The following is a 13,741-nucleotide window of genomic DNA, read 5'->3' on the forward strand; positions in this document are numbered from 1 at the left end:
GCCCGGCGCAGACGCCCCTTTTAATTTCAGATAAACCATTAGCATGTGTTTAGCTGGACCACTGTGGTCCCCTACAAAGGGTTGGTAACTATAAATATATCATGGTCGCAGTGGATTCATGTTCAAGATTCATTTGGATGTGGCCTCAGCAATCGGCACACTACATTCTGACCAGGGTCCTGCTTTTAGCTCTCGAGCTTACAAGGAGGCAATGGCCAGTTTGGCGTTGCATTGCGGTTTTCAAGTCCATTCCATCCTGAGGGAAATTCTGTAGTGGGAAGAAAAAACCGTGACATAAAGCAATCAATAATGGCTACGGTATTAGGCTCGGGTGACGGGTGGGTCAAACATCTAATAAGTGTCCAACGTAGTCTTAATAATCTGCCAAGAAATTCTCTGGGTGTAATCACTCCGTATGAAATCCTTTTTGGTACTAGATTGATGGTCAAAGACCTTGATCGTCACACTTCAGTGGTAGAACAAAAACCCTTTGATATCAAAGACCGTTTGGCTGTTTTGCAGAAGTTAAATGAAACAAGAAGAAGTCTAAGCAACACATTATAGAAGCCAACGACCACTGAAGAAAAACCACCTGTGCCAGCAAGATCTGTCTGGATTCCAAAGATAAGGGGTCTGTTCAGAGAGAAAATAGCGGATAAGAAGGAATTTGGGCCTTCTTACAGAAAACCAGTACCTGTACTAGCAGTCCCCGATCAAGAACAGTGTTACTGCCGCCCCTTGCTGGAAGAAAGGAGAACCGGTTCATATCAATTGACCTGGTAAAACCACACCATTGGCCGATAATAAGTAGTAGGCCCAGTGGACTCCAAAGATGTAGCAGACGACCAAATCTTGCTACTATCCAAGAGGTTCAAACTGAAAGACTCATCACCTTTGAAGAATCTGCAGTGAGAAAAGAAGGACTATGCAACAAAGCCATGGAACTTGTGCCTCTTGAAACCCAAATAACAGTTCGTCAAGAAACTCCCGTCTACAATGATGTAGCATCTGACTATACTAATATGTCAAGGGAACAAGCAGCTCCAGCAATTTCAAATAATCCGGATGCGATACCAACTATTGACAGAACTGCCTCTGGCTATTTCATCAACTTTGATACCTTTTCTGAGGATCCCAGTGAGCCTGACACAACGCCAACAAATAAAACTTTCAAGGAACAAGTAACAGACCTTACTCACCAGCTTGCAAATACATGTCTGGTTTCACCATGGGTTGAATTTTGGATTGTGTTAGGTGTACTTTTTCTCCTACTATGGCTCATTCTTGTTTTAAGTTTAGGAAAGCTGATAGATGGAAAATATAGTAAAATGGACACAGCAAGTAAAATCATCAACTTGCTCCTGAAGCCACACAAATCATCTCATCGTGAACAAAGAGACCTGTCATCAGTAAACATCACAGCCGTTCCTCTACCTGGTGGTATAGCATGGGACAGAACTGATTATGACATTTATGGTCCTGTGGAGCTGCTGAAGATTCCTCACCAATTTAAGGTTTCCTTGAGTGATTTTGTTTCACCCAGTACATTTTGTGATGATTGGGACTTTGAGACTGTTAATAACAGTGTAGTGTATAAGATTCACATTAAAAACGCACTTGTAAAGCCCATTACTGATCTGCCCTGCTATCGATCAGCCGGCATCCCAAATCGCTTGCTTACCTCTTCGTAATACTGGTGCCCAGCTGATTTTGGGCTGAGGCACACGGACCTTCAAACTAGCGGTGGCCATCTTAGGTGGGTGGGCGGATTCTCCTGCAGCGCTCTAGTCGTCAAGCCCATAAAAGAGCTCCACAAGCAGACGCGAGTCTTGCTGAATGTTGTTCCCTCCTGAGGCGGAAGCCGGGAGGTGGTGTGGTGTGTGCTAAGCCAATCTTGCTTGTACGTTTATTTGCCTGATTGAAAAGCCAAATACTTTTAGCATCGTCGTGTTTTTAAGATTCACATTAAAAACGCACTTGAAAAGCCCATTACTGATCTGCCCTGCTATCGACCAGCTGGCATCCCAAATCAATAGCTTACCTCTTCGTATTACTGGTGCCCAGTCGATTTTGGGCTGAGGCACACGGACCATCAAACTAGCGGCGGCCATCTTAGGTGGGTGGGAGGATTCTCCTGCAGCCCTCTAGCCGTCAAGCCCATAAAAGAAACGGTGATGCCTCCGCGAAGCGGACGCGCTTTGCGGACGCGCTTTGCGGACGCGCCGGATCATCGCCGGAGTCACGCCAGAGTCTAGCCCGTCTGCGCTCGTCTGCGCCCGTCCGCGCTAAGGACGCGCTGCAGGACGGACAGGGCGGTCTCTCTTGCTCCTTCGCTAAGCAGGAGTCAGGTATCTTCACTACCTTGCTTTCATTGAGACCCCCCCTCTGCCGTGCCATCATACCATACCTCCTGAGGGTATATTCATCAATAGGTGTGGCTGCAACTCTTCCTTACCCGCCGGTCCTAGATTACCTAGGAGACGTCAGGCTAAGGATAAGTCCTCTGAACCTCCGGAAAATCTAGCTGGCTTTCTCATTAACGCCAGATCTTTGATTAAAAATAAAACTGCTTTTAATGAATTTGTAGCACAGAGGAAGCCTTCATGGGTCTTTATAACAGAGACCTGGGGCTCCGCTTCATCTGGGCCTGATCTAGTCGAGGCTATTCCTGATGGCTATGCCCTGACTAGAATGGACCATGCTGGGCGCAGGGGGGGAGGACTGGGAATTATCTGTAGAGATTGTTTTACCTGTCGTATTGACCCCTCGCATCTCCCTCGGAGAACTACGAGGCACTGTATTTTACCATACAGTTGGCTCCCTCCACCTCTTTTTCTGGTATCCTTTGTTATAGCCCCCCTGGCCCAAGGACTAATTTTTGCCATAATCTACTTACATTACTGGAACCTTTCATCAGTAGGTCTAAGTTCACCCTCCTTGGCGATTTTAATTTCCATTTGGAACAACATGATGACAACAATACTAAATCTCTAATAGAGGGTTTAACCACTTGCGGGCTTAGCCAACTTGATGACGGCCCTACCCATACGGCCGGACATACTTTAGATGGTATCTTTTCTAATGACACCAGACTAGGGATTGGTACTCCGATCCCCCTGTCCTGGTCCGACCATAGGGCAATACCATTTTATTTCAACATTACTTCCTTTGGTTCTGATCAAACCAATAGGAAAGGATGGGAGATTAGGAGGAACTATAACAATATATCCAACACTACACTTATCCCCTTCCTGACAGACATCCGTCCCCTTTCTCTGCCTGATGCAAACAAAGCTGCCCTGGGTCTGTCGGATGCTCTCTCTAACGCTTTGGACACGCTAGCACCCCTTAAAAAACATTACTCGGCCAGGAAAAGTCCCTCGTCGCCCTGGTTCTCGGAACACCTAAGATTACTACGGCAGAAATGTAGACAGAAGGAGAGAACCTGGTATGCCTGTCCTGACCCCCAAGGGAAAGACCTACATAAGCTAGCCTTGAGTGAATATAAAAGGGCCATAGCTGAAGAAAAAAAGAACTACTTCAGCAGGATCACCACCTCACTGAAATCATCCAGAGAGCTTTTTAAAATCATCGACAGTCTGTCAACACCTAAAGTCACTGATTCAGTCAATGAGTCGCAGGAGCTTTGCGATGATATCGCAAACTTCTTCCACTCCAAAATCTCTGATATTCATACTTCCCTCAAATCCCTCAATACCGAATTGGATACTAACAGGAGACTCTTGCACCCTACCCCCTTTCGGCTCCATAATGAGACCCTTGAATCGGGCTCCCCTCCCAACTTCTCCAACTTCCCTCAACTGACGCAGGACGAATTAAATCGTCTTCTTGATGCCACTAAATCATGTTCGCCTCTTGATCCTTGACCTCTAAAAATTTTGAAGTCATGCAGAGAGGCTGTTCTTCCCTTTCTCTTGGAGGTTATGAACAGGGCCATCAATGAAGGGTCTTTTCTAACCCCATGGAAATTGGCAGTTGTTAAGCCTCTTTTAAAGAAGCCTTCCCTAAACCCTGAAGTCTTAAAAAATTTCCGGCCAATATCTCTGCTCCCTGCCCCTGCAAAGATACTTGAGGCCCACCTAAACTCCCATTTGACTATATATCTAGAAAAGATGGGTCTTTTGGATATCTCCCAGCATGGGTTTCGTGCTGCCCACAGCACCGAGTCCGCCCTCACTGTCGTAGTTAACAACATACGCACTGAGATGGACAGAGGGCAGACCACTCTATTGGTGCTGCTTGATCTTACTGCAGCATTTGATACCCTGTCCCCTTCAATTCTGGTAGACCGGCTGAAGGGGATAGGGGTGGGCGGAAGAGCTTTGAGTCTCCTATCTTCCTTCCTCTGTCAGAGACAGCAAAGGGTCAAGCTCGGTAGCTTTCTATCTCCCTCTCAGGCCGTGCAATGTGGGGTCCCTCGGGGCTCCTCCCTGAGCCCTCTGTTATTCAACGTCTATGTAACCCCACTTGCAGAGGTAATAAGATCTTTTGGGTATCAAATACTGTCCTATGCAGATGATACCCAGATTATCATTTCCATCACCTCACCGACCGAAGAGGCTGCCTCCAAATTTCGAACGTACATGGAAGCAGTCTCGAAATGGATGGTGCGTAACTACCTGAAGCTCAACGGGGAGAAGACAGAGGTTCTAATCTTTGGAGGAAACCAGAACATCTGGCATGAAGATTGGTGGCCCCCCTCTTTGGGAGACTGTCCTCAACCTACCAACTCGGCCAGGAACCTTGGCGTCCTCATAGATTCTGCTCTCTCTTTTTTTTTTCACAACAACATTTTTATTTTTGATTGATCAGGTAAGGCATGCATGCAGTTCTCCACAGTCAGGAGGGCCTGCCAAATGTCAACATTGGTATGAGCCGCACAGAAACCCAATCAAAGAAACAACCCCACGTAACCCCCGCCTCCCACATCCACCCCATGGCCCACCTACCCACCCCTTATCCCTCCCTAAACCTGTGCACGTGATCCCAATAAGCCTCCAAGAATGTTTGTGTCCAGCCAGGAAACTCGTGTTCCCTCGGGCCTATACTCCATCTTCCACATCTAGACCATCATCAGGTAGGTTCCACTGGAGGCACCAGAGTCAGACCCCGATACTCCGCCCACCGCTTCCAAATTTTGTAATGTTTCCGGGGGCATCCTCTGGCCTCGAACACAGGGCGCTCTAGCCCCATAAAATAGTCCATCCCTGCTTTCCACGCGTTCAAGGGGGGGCACGATCACTCTACCATGCTTGTGCCAAATCCCGTTTCGCCACGATAAGACCCAACAATAAAAGGTGGAGCTTGTAGGTATTCCCCCCCACGCCCTCCAGTACATGTAAAAGGCCCAGTCGAGGGGTACGGGGAAGATCCCACCCCAGCACCTCCGACAGGCAGCCCCACACACCCCTCCAGAATCTGGTCAAGCCAACACACGACCATACAGTATGCAACAGGGTACCCATCTCAGCTCCGCATCGCAAACACTCCGGGGATCCAATCAAGCCTGCCTTCCACAGTCGCTCCCTCGTGTAATAGGCCCTATGCAAATATTTAAATTGGACCAGCCTGAGACGCACCGCGATAGCGGTCCCTCGCGGGGACTCCAAGGGCTCCCTCCAATCGTCCTCATCTAGGGGTCCAACGTCCCCTTCCCAGGCTTCCTTTAAGGCGCTTAGAGTAGAGGAACAATGGGTGACAAGGGTTTGATAAATACGTGACACCTTCTTCTCTCCAAGATCCCCCATGAAGACTTTCGCTTCCAGGGGGCTGAACTCCGGTAGCGATTCCAGACCCACCAAGCTGGGCTCAAGCGTGTGGCGGAACTGCAAGTATTTGAAAAATTGGGTATTAGGCATATGGAACTCGTCTCTCAGCTCCTGAAACGATTTGAGGACTACTCCGGACACAACATTTCCCAGCGAAGATATCCCTATAGAATCCCATCCGCCAAACCCTGCCAGCGTGGCCAAAGCGGGGAGCCGCCCATTTCTCCACAGAGGAGTCTCCGCCGTCAATCTGCCCCACCAGCCCATGCGGCGCAGCGCCTGTCGCCATATCACAAAAACCACTTGCGTGGCACGGGGCAACTGCCTCCTCAGTCTGGCTGAGTACAAGAGCGTATGTAACGTGTTAACTCCCATCAATGAGCGCTCTAAAGCATATGCCGGATCTCCCCTATCTCCGTACCACCATTCATTCAACACTAACAAGTGGGAGGCTTGGTAATACGACAGCACGTCGGACGTTGCAAGGCCACCACAGTAGGTGGACAGGAAGCAGGTACGCAGTGCCACTCTGGCCGCACCTCCCGCCCACAAGAAGCGTCCCAGCACGGAATTAACTTGCCGGAACCACTGGGGTGCGACCAGGTGCGGATGGTTCTGCAGCTGATACTGAAGGCGCGGGAGTGCAACCATTTTAAAGATCGCAGACCTACCATAAATGGTAAGGGGCATTCGGGACCACGTTTTAATGTCCGACTGGACCTTTTCCCACACCGGCAGCACGTTGCGCTCCCAAGAGATCGCCATGGACTCCGACAGGAACACGCCAAGATACAGCAAGCCTCCAACTGCCACCTGCAAGGCCGACGCCCAGGAGCCCGCATACGCCCCATCACCCAACACCCACAGGGTGGACTTACGAGGGTTAAGATAAAGACCCGATACCTCGCCAAATACGCGCATAATTTCCAACACCCGAGGGCCCGATCTATCCAAGTCCGTAAGGAAAAAGAGGACGTCATCCGCATAAAGTGCGATCCTGTCCGTGAGTCCCCCGCCCCACCGAAAGCCCCGCAGCTGTGCGTCGATTCGCACCCAGGAGGCCAGGGGCTCCATAGCCAGCGCAAATAGGTACGGAGATAGCGGGCAACCCTGGCGGGTCCCCCGACCGATTGGGAACCTCTCAGAGACCGCCCCGGAGACTCGCACAGACGCCGTGATGTCGGTGTATAGCAGCTTGAGATATGAAATAAAAACCGGGCCCAGGTTAAGATGGGGCAGGAGCGCAAACAGGTAAGTCCAGCTCACGGAGTCAAATGCCCTATCAATATCCGCCAACAGTAGGGCCGCCCTCTCTCCCGTGGCCCCCATCGCGTCCACTGCCGTCTGTGCCAGCCAAATATTGTGTCACGTTGCCCTGTGCGGCATAAAGCCCGCCTGGTCCGGGTGGACCAGATCCGCCACGTAGGGGAGAAGACGGTTCCCCAACGCCTTTGCTAGCAGCTTAGCTTCGGTGTTAAGCAAAGATATAGGGCGGTAGGAGTCATGGCGGTCTGGCGGCCTACCCGGTTTTTGAAACACCACCACTTCAGCGTGGTGCCAGTCAGCTGGCAACCTCCCCAGCTCCCGCGCCGCTTCCAACACGGCCCTGTAGTGGGACCCCAATTGGAGTTGGAATTTCTTATAAAACTCGCATGGGAAGCCACTCGGCCCAGGAGCTTTCCCGGGGTTGAGCTGACCTAGCGTATCACCCAATTCCTCCGCTGTAAGAGGAAGGCCCAATGCAGCTCGCGTGTTGTCAGAGACGGTTTTCGGGGGCAAATAAGCAATACATTTATCGACCTCAGCAGCCGGAAGACCGTCCCGCGGCGCATATTGCCCTGCGTAAAATCGAGCATACGGTGAACATAATCAGCCTGCTGGAGATGCCATGAAGACATCCGCCACCTAAATGGTTGTCTCCTCCTGTGCAACTCAACATCCACAGCCACTGGGGAGTGGTCAGACAGCCCCCTAGGCAAAATGTCTGCCCCACGCACTCTACTCAGGAACGCACCGGGCACAAATACACAGTCCAGTCGCGAGAAGGAGCCATGCACAGCTGAAACGTAGGTATACTAACGGGCTTTCGCCAAACATCAATCCAACCCAGCCCGTCCACCATCGCACTCAACCGGGTGGGGGCAACCACAGTCGGTGTCTCCTGCGGTCTCCGACGATCCATACTCACATCCATCACATCATTCCAATCCCCTCCCAGTACAGCTAGGGACTCCGGAATTTCCGCCCACACCTCAAACAGCCTCTCAGCCAGGGACCACTGCAACGGGGGAGGCGCATATACACTCCCAAACACAACAGATTCTGACCCCACCATTCCCTTTACAAAGACAAACCGACCCTGCGGGTCAAGCCACTGCCTCTCATGCACATAAGCCAGCCAGCGGTGGACCAATATGGTGACCCCCCTGGAGCCCCTGGTAAACCCAGCATGAAAGACTTGGTGGTAGCCAAAGCGTTGTAGACTAAGCACTTTCGTCCCCATCATATGCGTCTCTTGTGGCAGTAGGGCATCCGCTGCTTCCCTCTTCCCCCATCGCAGAATTGCCCCCCTCTTAAATTTATCTAGCATCCCCCTGACATTCCAACTCAGTATACGCATGGACGCCCTAGGGAGTCCCGGAGTTGATGCATCAGCCATAATCCCAGGGAACACAAAACCAGAGCAACCAGCAACAGGCCCGAGTAAACAACACAATCAGAAATGAAGCAGTAGAACTCACGTGCATCCCCCACCAACCCCTCCCGCCCCCCCCACCCACTCCCCCCCAGAACGCCCCCCTCAACACCCAGTCCCCCTTCCTCCACCACCCACCCCTATACCTCATAGAACACTGAAGTATCTGTTGCGGCATGGGTAACATCGGGCCCAAAACAGAGCGCTCAAGGCCAACCATACCAATGGATCCCAACTACCCACTCAACCAAGAAGAGCCCCCCCCCCGCCAACTCCCACCCACGTAGGGGACAAAAAGCCCCTGCATATAATCTCCCAGAACCCCACCCCGCAGCCCCAAACAATCATGGATATGCAAAGCGAACAGTCATCATATACTCAGTCCTCAGCTGTCAGATCAGCAGAGCGCAGCCCTCCGATCACCCCCGGCAGGGGCCCATGACGCCAGCAGATAATCTCTCACCCCATCGTCCGTCAATGTTCCTTTCCGGAGTGGTCAGAGTCGGCAGGTGTCCCATCCCGTGCTCCACTGCGAGAGGAGGAGCGGTTCCGCGACCTAGATCTCCTGTGCCGCTTGCTCCGGACATTTTGGTCGCCTCGCTCCTGTGACGAGCCCCGTGACGAGCCCGGATTCAAGCCCGGTTGGGCATGTGGCCGGACCCTTACCATCTCATCGGTCCACCTGAAAACTTCCTCTGGGGTATCAAAGAAGTGGGTCCGTGACTGGAAAACCACTCGAAGGCGGGCCGGATAAAGTAAGGAATACTGGAGCTTCAGGCCTCGCAGTTTCGCCTTGGCAGCGATGAAAGAGTGGCGTTGTTGTTGTACCATTTTAGTATAGTCCGGAAAGATCATGATCTTCTGGTTCTCGAATGTGAGCTGATCCTTAGCCCTCGCCTCCCGTAAGATAGTGTCTTTGTCGTGGAAGTTCAGAATCCTAGCAATCACTGGCCGGGGCCGCTCCCCAGTAGGCGGCTTCTGGGTTAGGGCTCTGGGTGCACGTTCTATTACAAAACATCGTGACAGGACATCCGGGGGGAGCCAGCTCTCCAGCCACTGGGATAAGAAGCATTCCATGTTCCCTTTCTCGCAGCCTTCCGGAAAGCCCACAAAGCGAAGGTTATTCCTGCGCACCCACCCTTCGGCGTCCTCCACCCGGAGCGCAAGGCCTCTTTGAATTTTCTCCATCGCAGCCACCTTCTGCTTTAAGGTCCCCACAACGTCTTCCACGCACGAGATTCTGGACTCGGCCTCCGTGATGCGAGTCACTGCATTGCGAAGATCTTGACGAAGCAGAGTCACATCAGCCCCTACCGCTCCTATCTTGGCGTCCAGCATATCTCTGGATTGAGTTATCATCGCCATAAGCGCTGCGTTGTCCGGCCCTGCGCCCTGGCCACCTCCAGATGCCCCGGGCCCCCCACTCGGCCCGGTGTATTTGTCAATGGGACCCTGTTTGGCGGACCCCCTGCCCCCTCCGCCTCTGGTCATGTCGGGGATGTATAGGGGGGCAGCTCCCAGCAATCTATCCGCGAAACATCTCAAGTCGGACTCACTGCGCCACCAGGATCAACAAGGGCCACTCCACCCTATGGGCTCCACTGCCCCAGGGCGCACGGTTCTACCACGCAGTCTTCACCAATGACCAGGGGCACCTCAGGCCTCCATGCAACTTCGGCCGTCTGTCAGGGAGTATAATGTGGCTCCGGCCCGGGTATGCCTCCCCGCTCTCGTGGCACCAGTCCAGACCCTTCAGCTGCCAGCCGCACGCCTCGGGCCGTCGGGCCCCCCCACACCACTGCCCAAAGTCTCGGGGTTGTCTACTGGCACACCAGCAGCGGGCCTCAGCTCCTCCGCCTCTCGTCCACTCACAAGGGGGCCCAGGGGACACTCACTGTTCACGTCTCGCCTCCGCCATCACTGCTTACGGGCGCACTCGGATCCCGGGCATCACACCCGTGTAGGCCTTAGTGAGTCCACTGGTCAGGAGTCCAGGCAAGCACAGCAGCGCCAAGCCATGCAGACCGAGCAGGACCCCGCCCCGGGGACCACAGCGCCGTCGGTCCCTCCGCTTCACCACTTAGGCCTCCTCCGCGCACCACCACAAGCCGCCGGGGACCTCTAAACTCGAGGCCCCGGTCTCCGGATCTCGGCGCAGGCCGCAGTCCTCCTCCAGCATCTCCGCAGCGCCGGCCGCAACACCTGCATGTGAGGGCACGGCCAAGCCCCCACTCTCCACTCCGCCACCGATCAAAGCCCCAGGGCAGGGGCCCAACAGCCGTGACGGCCGGCCAGCTCCGGGAGCCGCCAAAATTGAGGCCCCGGCTGCACACGCCGGGACCAGGCCTCAGGCTGCCGCTGCTGCTATCTCCACCGCCGAGGGTCCGGGAGCACAAATCTCCGCACCGGGAGGCCCCCCGCCGGTCACCACCACAGCAGCAATTGTGGGCTATAGTGCGGGTCCGGGGGCCAGGATAAATCGTTGGATCAGGATCGGGCTGGTGGGAGCTCTAGCAGGCTACGTCCACCATCTTCACCCGCGAAGCCACACCCCCTCTGCTCTCTCTTTTGACCTTCAGGTAAACAGACCAATATCCACCTGCTGTAACACCATCCGGACGTTGAAAAAGATCGCCCCCTACCTGTCACCTGACGCCCGCAAGCAGTCAACAGTTGCCCTGGTGTCTTCCAGGCTTCACTATTGCAACGCACTTTATGGGGGCATAAACAAGAAATCTCTCCATCGCCTCCAGATGGTTCAAAATTCTGCAGCCAGGATGGTCCTAAACCTACCCAGGTTATCATCTGCAACTCAGGCTAGGAAGGATCTCCATTGGCTACCTATACATGCCAGGATTTCCTTCAAGCTGATCTGCCTGGCTCACAGGGCTGTGTTTGGATCTGGTCCTGAAGGTATAAAGACTCTTGTTAATTCCTATTCTCCCAAGAGAACCCTTCGTTCGTCCTCAAGAAATCTGCTCGCCGTGCCCAGATTTAAAAAGGCGAAATGGGGAGGAAGAGCCTTTTCTACACTGGCCCCTAAACTGTGGAACAACCTCCCCCCTGAACTTTCCAGTCAACCCTCCTTGGTGATTTTCCGGAAGCTCCTAAAGACTTGGCTCTTCTCTCAGGCTTATTAATTCATTTTCTTTTTCTTACTTTCGTATCCTTTTATGTTTGGAATGCGCCTTGATGCCCTTTGGGTTAAGTTTTGCGCAATATAAATAAACTTTCATTCATTCATTCAACATGATGGCAGACTTAGAAATGTCAGCAAAATTTGCAAAACATGAATACTTAGAAGGTTCATCAAATTATGAAGAAATGTATTGTTTTAATCATTTTGGTCACCATTATTTGCACAAATCTGCAAACCCTAGAAATGTTTTAACTTATAATCAATGGGAACATTGTCCAACGCCACCAAAGGGTAGCTCTGAAACATTTCATAAAAAATGTCCATACATCTCAGGTTTTAATGTCACAAATCCAGAAACATTTTACTTTAAAAATGTTAATAAGACAGGCATGAAAAGTATGTCGACCAATACTAAGCAAATTTATTCTGCTGCCTTTTATGCTCGATTGTCAACATTAGGTTTTGACTTTTGGAAAGATAACATTGAGACAAAAACTGTCTGGGGCACAAAAGACTGGCAGGTACAAGGTTTAGAAGCCTTATTTAGAGCCTGCATCATCCCAGAACAAATAATGTTTTAAATGAAACTGTTCAACAGACATCTTGTCTTGGCCTGGCTAAGATAAAAGATTTAAACAAACCGTCCATACCTAAGCCCACACCTGATAGTAATAGAACTACAGAAGAGGAGGTAGACGTAAACTACATTTTACAACAAAACAGAACCAATCCTGATTGGAAAAAATGGTTAATCTGGCCCACAGACACGAATAACTGTCAAGATAGATTCCTGAATAACACACAAGGGTTCACAGTAACTAGGCCAGATCCAAGATATATCCAGAGACAACATCCAGGGATAATAACAACTTACGGTGTAGGAAAACTGTGCCTTGAGTGGCTACAAAAATCCTCACTCCCAGATATAAAACAACACTTAACTTTACTTAAAGATGGCATTGATTTAAGGGAATTCTTACTAGGACCTCGCAAACAATATACGCCAGTATTTACGCTGCTTATAATGAAGCATGTAAAGTCACGCAAATGGAAACTGCAGAACGAATACGAGAAATTGATCGGATTAATTTAGAGAAAGCTCTCTCTGTAGTTGACAATGGGTTAACAACTCTGTCATCCAGAAATTATTCTTTGGACAGCATTGTATCCTCTGCAATAGACATAATGGAACAGGACTTGCTCATGTTACAACATGGCCAGTCTCAATTGCGTTCTATAATACTGCTAGGCTGGACGTTACAAAACCTTCGTTCAGGCTATGTGCCTTGGCATCTAATCAAGACCACGTCATGTTTACTGGATTTAACCTTACAGATAAACAAATCTCTTTGGCACAGTGGGGAGCAGACTATACGGTGCTGAGCATAGAAAAACTGGAGAGATTACCATTAACCGTTTCTGAGAAACCAGCTGTTGAATCGATAATACATGGCACCATCACGATACCAGTGACAATTTTCCAGTTTCAGTATTGCTTAAAATACATACCAGCAGGCCTGTATGAAAGGTTGGGTAAAGAGTACATAAAGTCGACCTGGGATTTACCATACACACACAAATGTTGGAGTGGGGAAAATTAGGTATTTCTTAGTGGTAAAAATTGCAAAACCACATTGAGCGGTACACTTCTATGTCAGGGCATTAATTTACATGGAGCCTGTGACGGTTCTTCAAACAACTTATCATGCCACCTGCAGGGTTCCCCGGCAGCAGTGATAGATCCAATTTTTAGGCAGCTTTCCAATGCGAGCTATATAATGTTGAATGATCACAGCTGTTGTGGAATGATGCCAGGAATAGCCTATCTCCTTAGCGTGTCAGCCAGGGTCACTTGCTGTATGCAAGTATTGTTTCCAAAAACTAAGACAGACGGGGAGTCGCCGCTATGGCCTTCACTGAACATCTCTTCTATACGAATTGATACTTCAAGCAGAATGAAAGCCATTCTTTTACAAAAAACTGTGCCACTGACCTCGTCCAGAGAGACGTATGATCTGCAAGTTGCAAGGTCATCTGCGGAGATACATGCCTTATTATCAACAACAAATGTTAGGTCGTATCTCAAACATGTCTGATACCAGTGGTATTGTACATGCA

This window comes from Lissotriton helveticus, chromosome 6, assembly GCF_964261635.1.
Source record: "Lissotriton helveticus chromosome 6, aLisHel1.1, whole genome shotgun sequence".
NCBI classification, from domain to species: domain Eukaryota; kingdom Metazoa; phylum Chordata; class Amphibia; order Caudata; family Salamandridae; genus Lissotriton; species Lissotriton helveticus.